Raw genomic sequence first — 9329 nt, 5'->3', positions numbered from 1 at the left:
ATAGGCCAGCGGTCCCCAACACCCGGGCCACGGACCGAGTCGCTTGGTACCAGGGCGTGAGAGTTGAGGCTCGGGTGTGAAATTTATGGTTTTCAGGGTTTTTATCATTATTTTTTAACGTTTTCATTGTTAACTCGGTTTCCCTGGGTCTTTTCCCGTGTGTTATGAATAAATTATCTTTTTCTGGGTACTGGTACTGGTTTTATTTTGTTGTATTTATCCGTGGCACCTTAAAGGCCAGTCCGTGAAAATATTGTCGGGCATAAACTGAAAAAAGGTTTGTTTTTTGGGGTTTTTTTCCCCAAAAAGGTTTGTTGACCACTTCTATAGACTGCCCTCTGCCCTACCTCTGCAAACAATTTCCTACTACTACACTGAAAAAAAAAGTTCTTTCAATTTACTTGATTTTATTGTGTACATCGGTCCCACATAATATGAATAAGTATGACTGACTTAATTTTCCACTTTCCCTCAAGTAATTAATGCTTGTCAGATCAAAGTATTTTATTTACATCAGATTACTTTAAAAAAATCATGTTTGATGTACTAATATTAATCTATTATCATAATATCAATGTATTGCATAATGTCAATATATTTTAATGTTTAACACCAACTTATTTTTATTTGCCAGTGTTACGCAATGATATTATGTAATGTAAACACATTGCAATTATGTTCCTGCAACACAAATTATGGCTTTAAATCCTACTTAATTTTTTCAATTGAAATATTAACTGATTATTATTGACAAAAAAGGCAAAGACTGTGAGTGCTACTGAACAATTCACCTTTATTAAACTGTATCCATATAAACTTGTTAACACATTTTTAAAGATAGCCTGCAGAAATAACTAAAAGAAAAAGTTAGTTTGAGAATATATTTGCAAATATTTCACAAAAAACTGACCTCAGCAGCAAATAAAAGAAAGTGCTTATAGATGATCCTGTCATCTCTTACATATAACATTTGTATTAATTACACAATTGAAAATGTAAACTAAATTAAGACTACCTGAAAAAAAAGCAACACGCTTTTATGAATAAACAGATTTACCCAAATATAACTTGTGTGTTATTTGACAACAGTTTCAGCTTCTGTACATGTATTTACCTGTATAAGATTTCAACTAAGTTGAGCCTTAAATGACATTGTTACATAACTAATACCAAACACCTACATGAATTTTAATCTTCATTTTAAACATGAAAGCAGGACATTAAGGTTGACTTAGAACATATTGCTAAAAATCGTCAGTAAAAATTTCTTACAACATGATACCAAAAGGAAAAATTATCCTGCATTGCAGTCACACGAGGGGAAAGCAATAAAAACATAAGCAGTATAACGTTACTGAACACAAAATGAAAAACTGCAAAGAATTGCAGAAGTGCAGTCTTTGACTTCTCAATGAAACAGATGGTTTTTGAAAGCAAGAACTTTAGAGAGTTTAGCTCCATCCAGTTCCATGAAAACCTTCTGGAAAACGTCAAAGTTGTAGCGAAGGTCAGCAGGGTAGGCAAGGTTTAATGCATACATGAGTCCAAATAGCATTATCACAGCAAATGCTACATTATCCAAAGTCTTCGCCACCCTGATGCCTGCAAGGACAACTCTTCTTCATCTGCTGAAGCTTGCTCTTTAAGAAGATAAATTCAAACAGTGGTGTCTTCAACAGTCTCACTGATGGCACGTTCTTCCATGCCCTGTAAAAAAGAAGCCATGTTAGTCATTTCCAAGTAAATAATATGACACACTGTGGAAAGTCCAAAAAGAAAAAAAAAAACCACAAGTACATACCACATACTCCTGGATAAGCATGCCAGGGTCTTCACCCATGTAGATACACACTCCCTTAACACACTCAGCATCAACATCTTCACACTGAAATGAAATGTATGTAATTAATCAGAATCAGAATCAGAATACTTTATTGATCCCTGGGGGAAATTATTTTTTGTTACAGTGCTCCATTTTAAACCATTAGCATCTTCATTCAGCTCTTGTCCTTCATTTAAGTTTTAATAGTGTACTTTACATGAATGTTTTTAAAGTAAAGGCACACAAATTAATAATAGGTTTACTGGCAATTAATAATAAGTTGACAAAGTGAAGGTTAAAAAAAACAAGCAGATGTAAAAATACAAAATGAGAGAATTTATCATGGGAAACATTTGAAATCTTCCACAATTATAAAATTTCATCCAAAGAGGATCGTGTTAAGTGAATGTTGAGGCTTTATCACTTACATTATCCATTTATGCCACAATTCTTTTCAGTATTAGTCCAAGCTCTCCTCTTCTGTTGACCAACTTCACCAGGTTGTCCAAGTGGAGATCCAGCTGAGCCAGGAACTTTGTTTGAGGGGGATAGTGACAATTCTCTTAAACTCAGCGTTGATCTGAAAACATGAGCACAGAGAAATGAGCTTCAAAGGTTTAATACCTGGAAGAAGGCCGCAATCACTCATGCTGAAGAAATGGGCTGTCAAATAACAACTGTGCCTTAACCATTTTAGGCTAATACCACAAGAACACCGTGTATGAGGCAAACCTTACCTCATGGAAATCAAATAGAGCAGGCCATCTTGCCATGAAAGCCTCCACCATTGGTGCATCACGAACAACTTCATGTCTTCTGTATGAAAAAGTCTTTTCCATCTTGAGTTTCACCAACTCTGTTACTCTTTTTTTATGTCCATGTTGTGGGCTTTGACATGTCAATAGCTTTAAGAGTCCCCTTGTCTGCTACTTCTGAAACTGAGGTAAGGTTAAGAAACTCATTCCCAAACAAGGAATCCATAAACTGAAGTCTGAAACTGCCCTGAAGACAACACTGTCTCTTGACTTCAACGATGAGATCCTCAGTTGATTCAGGCGCTCCATTAGAGAGTGAGCCTTCGACAGGTTCCGTCAGCCAAAACAGTCTTTAGGACCATAGGACTCCCCATAGGACTCTGTAGGCATTCAGACATTCAGAAAGAATCATTTCAGTTTAGTTTTCATAAAGCTATCCATACCCAATACTCAAAGTTATAAAGATCAGACATAAAAAAGAAGAATTTATCTAATGAAATACATGCGACTGAACCTATTACACTTATATGAACACCTTTTATTTCTATATGCCTTTTTAAAGTCACAATGTGGACTGATCCAATCTCATAGTCAACCAATGGATAAGTATCAAGGAGTTCACAGAGTGAAGCGAGAGTGAATATTCTTGTGGATATTGGGCGGAGCTCAAAAGCTCTGTCGTGCTCTCTGTACCAGCCACCAAGCTCTCTGACAATGTAGAATATGCTGTGGTACAATGCAGATATGGTTTTTCAGTATTCTGGCAATCCACCTGCTGCCCTTTGGGCCAGTACCATTCCATTTCTATAAGTTATACTCTTTATGTCACACACTGTGCAAGGTTGACCTCTAGAATGTCAGGGAATATGTACCTAATGACTTAAGCTATCTCCTCTTTAAGCAAATCCACTAGAAAGGCCGATACAGCTGAGCTCTCTAATTCAGACTTGCCAAGAGATGGGGAGTTTAGATGGTAAGCTATCATCATCTGATGTTTTGACTTCTGTAATCATAAAGGTAAAAATTCCACCATCACAAAAAACATTAATTTTAATTGAAAAAAGGTATTCCAGTCCAGAAGAGCATCAATGGTTTCTTTAAAGTACCAATCTTTCCCTCATTTATACATAATGTTTTGAGAAGCAGCTCACATATGTTCTACACAAACTAGAAAAAAAGAGGGGGGGAAAGGGTCCTAATTTGTTTTGGGCCGATGTTGGAAAATTCACAATACATCACTTAATAAGACATAGTCTGTTGAACAAACTTATCTCCTTGTAGATATCTGCTGTATTATTTGGCCGTGACCAATAGAATAGTCAAGTAAGTGACACTTCACCTAAAACAATGACTAAATGGAAAAATGATTTGGCATTTATGGGCACAGGTTCTTAAACCCACGTCTAAGGTGGCAGGATCCTTATTATAACTTGAGTGCATGTCATCAGCAATAATTAAGGTATGGCACTGTGGCCCTCCCAGCTTCTGAAACTCTGACGGTTACAGCCAGACTAATTAGCCAATGTAGCCATAGCTAGCACGAGTAACACAAACACTATTGCTCTCTCAGTGACGTTTTAACTTGCTAAGCCATCAAAAACGTCAGTGCTCTCTGTCACATGCATAAATTCCATATCTGACCGACAACAGCTGCTTTCTCCCGACTATGTGCAATTTGTTAATATTTTTCAGCTTTAGCCACAAAGCTAATACCAACTTTAGCTAGCACTGTAAAAACAACATGTAGATGCATTACAGATTACGTTTCATATAGCATGCACTACAACAATTCTGTGAAAACGTACCCAACTAAAACAAATGTATTTAAATTACTTACCTTCTCACTATGCCTGACTCAGTGCCAAAGGTTGCATGTGGCTGAACAGTCTTCCAGAATCTGGCGGTCAATTGCGCTCTCCTTAAATTATGTTGTTGTCTTATTGGATAAGGTAGGTCTTATTATCCAATCACATTTAGTTGTTGTCTTTGAATATATTGCATCATTTCCGGTTGTGGTCAAACATGATTACAATGGTTTTAGTATTCTAATTTAGTCATTTTAAATCAATGCAAGAAAAATGAGTAGTCTCAGTATTGTTTATAATCAAGTAAATGGTACTTTATTTAATCATGTAAATAAGAGAAACATGAGAGGCTTGTGTAGCATTAACTAAATTCATTTGTGCAAATTCAAAAGCCTGCCAATTCCCATTTTTTCAGTGTAGCATGACCACTACTTACAGGCCATGCTTAAAATAACATTATTTTAATTTGCTAACTTTGTGTCATTTTAAAGGCGATGTCATAAAGGAGAATTATGCAGGTTAATGTTTATTGGCTTGCAATTTTTTCTCTCACTTCAAAAGCGGCATGTTAGCACATTTTAATATGGTCAGTTGGCAGGCTTCAAACTGGGACCTCACAGACAGTGGTGATTCTAGACTCTGTTGGGGCCCCAGGCAAAAATTCACAGCCCCCTTCAGCATTCAGCATCATTATACTTCAAATATTCTGTCAACAACAATAGTCCTATAACATAACAAATAAAACCCTACAAATGGCCATATTTTTTTTCCTAAGGGAAGTCAAAGCTCTCCTACCGTCGCTTTACTAAACTTTGACACTGCCGTAGTTGAAAGGTTGCTAGCCCTCGGGGGCCCCCACTAGCCTGGGGCTTCAAACAGTTGCCGGCTTTGCCTCGTGGCAAAACATGCATCTGCTCGCAAACAAAAGGGTGATGTCACATCTTTACTACTGTTTATGGATATACCCATACACTGTTGTAGCTGTATACGCTGTTGAAGCATTAAAATAAGTCTGTAACATTAATGTTACATGTGTTAGCGAAATGCAAAGAATCTGAATAGCTGCTTCGCTTGAGCGCAAAAGTTCAACAAAATTTCACTTTTTACAATTATTATTGTAAAAACCAGGCAGCTTAAGGCTAAACCTGAGCCTTGGTTTAATGAGAGCAGTCGTGCTGTTAAGAGGGAATGTCATCGAGCAGAACGGAGGTGGAAAAAGGATAAACTGCATGTATCATTTCAAATTCTCAAAGACTGCTGGCATCGCTACCAGAACACTGTTAAAGAGGCAAAAATGGAATATTTTGCAAATATTATTTCTTCCAACTGTCATAACCCACGTGTGTTATTTAGGACCATTGACACTGTTCTTAATACTCCTTTGAATGTCTGTTTGGAAGTTTCTCCTGAGATTTGCAATGATTTTCTGAACTTTTTTATTGAAAAGGTTGTCACCATCAGGGCTCTTATCACAGCTCCTGACTCTGACCCCTCTGTCTCTGTCCCTTGCGCTGCTGTTTTCACTCAGTTTGAGCTTGTGACGCTCTCCTCTTTAGAGGATGTGGTTCGCCATATTAAGCCCACAGGTTCCCCACGGGATCCTGTCCCTCCACAATTCTTTAAAGAAATTTTTCCTAGTATACAACAGTATGTCCTTGACATTATTAACAGCAGTCTGTCTTCTGGTGTGGTTCCTGCAAATTTCAAACATGCAGTAGTACAGCCACTGCTTAAGAAACCTGGCCTTGATCACACAGTTTTAGCGAACTATAGGCCTATTTCCAAGCTGCCTTTAGTCTCCAAGGTTTTAGAGAAAATTGTTTTTAGTCAACTGAAAGATTTTCTAGATGAAAATGGAATCTTTGAGGTTTTTCAGTCAGGTTTTAAAACCCTTCACAGCACAGAATCTGCATTACTAAGGGTTTTTAATGACATCCTTCTGGCATGTGATTCTGGTAACCATGTTGTTCTTGTCTTGCTTGACCTAACTGCTGCCTTTGACACAGTAGACCACAATATTTTAATTTCTCGATTACATGATGTAGTGGGTATTGGTGGCACTGCACTCAATTGGTTTAGGTCTTATTTGTCAGATAGAACTTTCTCTGTCAGCCTTCTCGGTTACGAATCGTCTTCTGCTCCTCTGTCATGTGGTGTCCCACAGGGCTCAATTTTAGGGCCACTGCTCTTTTCTCTGTATCTACTGCCTCTGGGTTCTATCCTTAGAAGGCATGGGATCTCATTTCACTGTTATGCCGATGACTGCCAAATTTATTTGACACTAAAACGCAAGGATGCCATCTCCATAAAACCTCTCTTGACATGTCTAGATGACATTAAAGCTTGGTTGGCTCGAAACTTTTTAAATTTTAATAAAAAGAAAACAGAAGTGTTGGTGTTTGGACCCAGTGGTCCCTGTGAGTCCTCCTCTGTTGTTTTAGGATCCCTGGAAGTCTATTTTAAATCTGTTGTTACTGACCTTGGTTTTAAGTTGGACAGTGATTTTAAATTGGACAACCAAATCAGAGCAGTGGTGAAGTCCAGTTTTTATCATTTAAGGCGACTGGCAAGACTAAAATCTTTTCTTTCGAGGCAGCACCTTGAAACAGTGATCCATGCTTTTATTTCTTCCCGCCTGGACTACTGTAACTCACTTTATGTGGGGGTCAGTCAGTCATTGCTCTCACGTCTGCAGCTGGTTCAAAATGCGGCTGCACGACTCCTAACAGGAACTCGAAAAAGAGAGCATATAACCCCTGTGCTGGCCTCTCTGCACTGGCTGCCTGTGTCTTTTAGAGTTAATTTTAAAATTCTTATGTTTGTTTTTAAATGCCTACACAGTCTTGCCCCGCCTTACCTCTCTGAGCTTCTTCATCCCCACATACCCTGTCGGTCTCTCAGGTCAGCTGACCAGCTGCTCCTGGAGGTACCGAGATCCAGGAGGAAGCTCAGAGGGGACAGGGCCTTCTCTATTGTGGCTCCAAAATTATGGAATAATTTGCCCATGCATGTTAGAGAGGCCCCTTCACTGTCCACTTTTAAATCACGTCTTAAAACCCACTTTTATTCCTTGGCTTTTAACCTCAGTGAGACTTAGTTTCTTTTTTTAATGCAGTAGTTATTTAATTAATGATTTCACTCTTCTTTTATTTGTTTTTTATTTATATCTCATGTAATTTTATTTTACAGTTCCAATGTACAGCACTTTGTGTCAGCTGTGGTTTTTTTAAAGTGCTTTATAAATAAAGTTGATGATGATGATGATGATGATGATGATGATGATGATGATGATGATAAAAATTATTAAGATTTCTGTGTGTGGCCCAAACACAATAAACAAAAGAACTAACAATCAAACAAAACACAAAAAACAGGATAAAACTAACTAAGCTATAAGCACATTTTCTCAGATCAGAACTCCTTGTCCACATTTTGGGCATGTACTGCTGTCACATGGAGGTAATGTATTATGGACTGTTACTTAATGGACCATAATTTCAACAAACTACAGACCAAATCACTCCAGGGGGCGTTACTTAGTAATGTTTTGTAATGGCAGGGCAAGGAGAGGCAAGAAGTGCCAGTGAAAGCTTTTTGGTATCTGTCAAAGCTTCTAAAACAAGCACACCTTAATGTGCTTCTTCCCAAACAAAAAGTTCAAAGTTTGGTGTAAAAAATATTTGAATTTACTTCTGATTTTTATTGTTTATTATGACAAAAAACACAAGTTTTTAAAAAAGAGACGGTGAGCAGCAGTAAGGTTTTTAACCCTGCAGGTAAATATTTGATGATGTTTTTTGTGTAGTAGTATTAGGCTGTGGGACACACCCTAACAGTACTGCACAGTAGCCGTACAAGTATAGAGCTGGTTGAAGCATAAAACTCATTGACAGATATTTTCTTCCAGTTTATAAGATTAAAAATGACTATTATGGGGGGAAAAACAGGAAATGAGCCCTAGTTTTACTAACTGAGATTACTAGCTTTTTTAAATGCTACAGGATGTCCATTTCTCTTCTCATCATGACCACTTTGCCATCTTCAAATCCATCATGTCATTTTCAGATGGCTCAATCCAGACAGATGTATTAATAGAATACAAGAGAAACCCTATTACTCTTTTGAATCTGAGTGTGAAATGCATAAATTGCTAATGGGGGAGGGGTATAAGAGACCTGTTAATGAAGGACTCTGATTAGCATTTGTTAAAACTCGGTGAAGTTCTTACATGGTAAAGGTCAGGCTGCTGTTCTGACATGAAAACGAGATGAAAACGTTCTACTTTTTGGGGGAATGTCATGATTTGAATTAAGATTGTCAGATTGGCTGTAAGCTCGTATCACGGTGCAGGCGTCTTGTATGACCTTTTCAAGGATTTGTCATTTTCCGCCCCTGTGATGCCACCATGGCTCAGCAGGAGAGAGGCCCCTCTTCTCTCGCCATGTAATTTGTCCTGGGTGTTACCATTCACACCGCACTACTCACAGCCACTCGCCCAAATGCCTATGTATCTACAGACCAGCAGGCTGCGACTACAAAATAACAAGAAGCTGTTCATGTTCTACTCTACGCTCTGTGTAAAGCAGCAAAGGCCTCTGCTGTGTGCTGCTGTTGGCCTGAGCGTCACACTCTCACCGCAACGCCTGGCTCCAGTTGTGAAGCAACCACTGGTCTAAAGCAAATATGATCGCAGTTAAGGATATTAACTACACTTGCAACAACAGCTTCACTCGTGAGTGATCAAGCAGTGAAGCTGTCTGTTAAAAGTTGTTGTATACTTTGCAGTAAACCCTTCGTTCTTAACTCACAATGCCAACACCAAACACAAGTAGCAACTTGAATATGTTGTTCCTGTGAAAATTGCTGACATATTAACTGACTTTCATGTTAGAAAAAGAGAAAGTGGGACAATTTAGGCACCAAAACTACTGCTATAATTACACTTAC

General features: G+C 38.1%; 1 long non-coding RNA gene across 1 annotated transcript; it reads right to left on the bottom strand.

The window, feature by feature from the left end:
• Positions 1-786: 786 nt before the first annotated feature.
• Positions 787-4535, bottom strand: LOC308398023. The gene is made up of 5 exons (XR_013971890.1): positions 4415-4535; positions 2560-2957; positions 2251-2402; positions 1802-1885; positions 787-1707 (listed from the first exon to the last, which is right to left on the bottom strand). It is a non-coding gene; the product is annotated as an uncharacterized lncRNA (long non-coding RNA).
• Between the last annotated feature and the right edge of the window lie 4794 nt (positions 4536-9329).

The sequence above is a fragment of the Rhamphochromis sp. 'chilingali' genome (genome assembly GCF_963969265.1).
Source record: "Rhamphochromis sp. 'chilingali' genome assembly, chromosome: 6".
NCBI lineage: Eukaryota > Metazoa > Chordata > Actinopteri > Cichliformes > Cichlidae > Rhamphochromis > Rhamphochromis sp. 'chilingali'.
The sequence above is the reverse complement of the archived record's forward strand: the minus strand, read 5'-3'. Positions and strand labels throughout refer to the sequence as shown.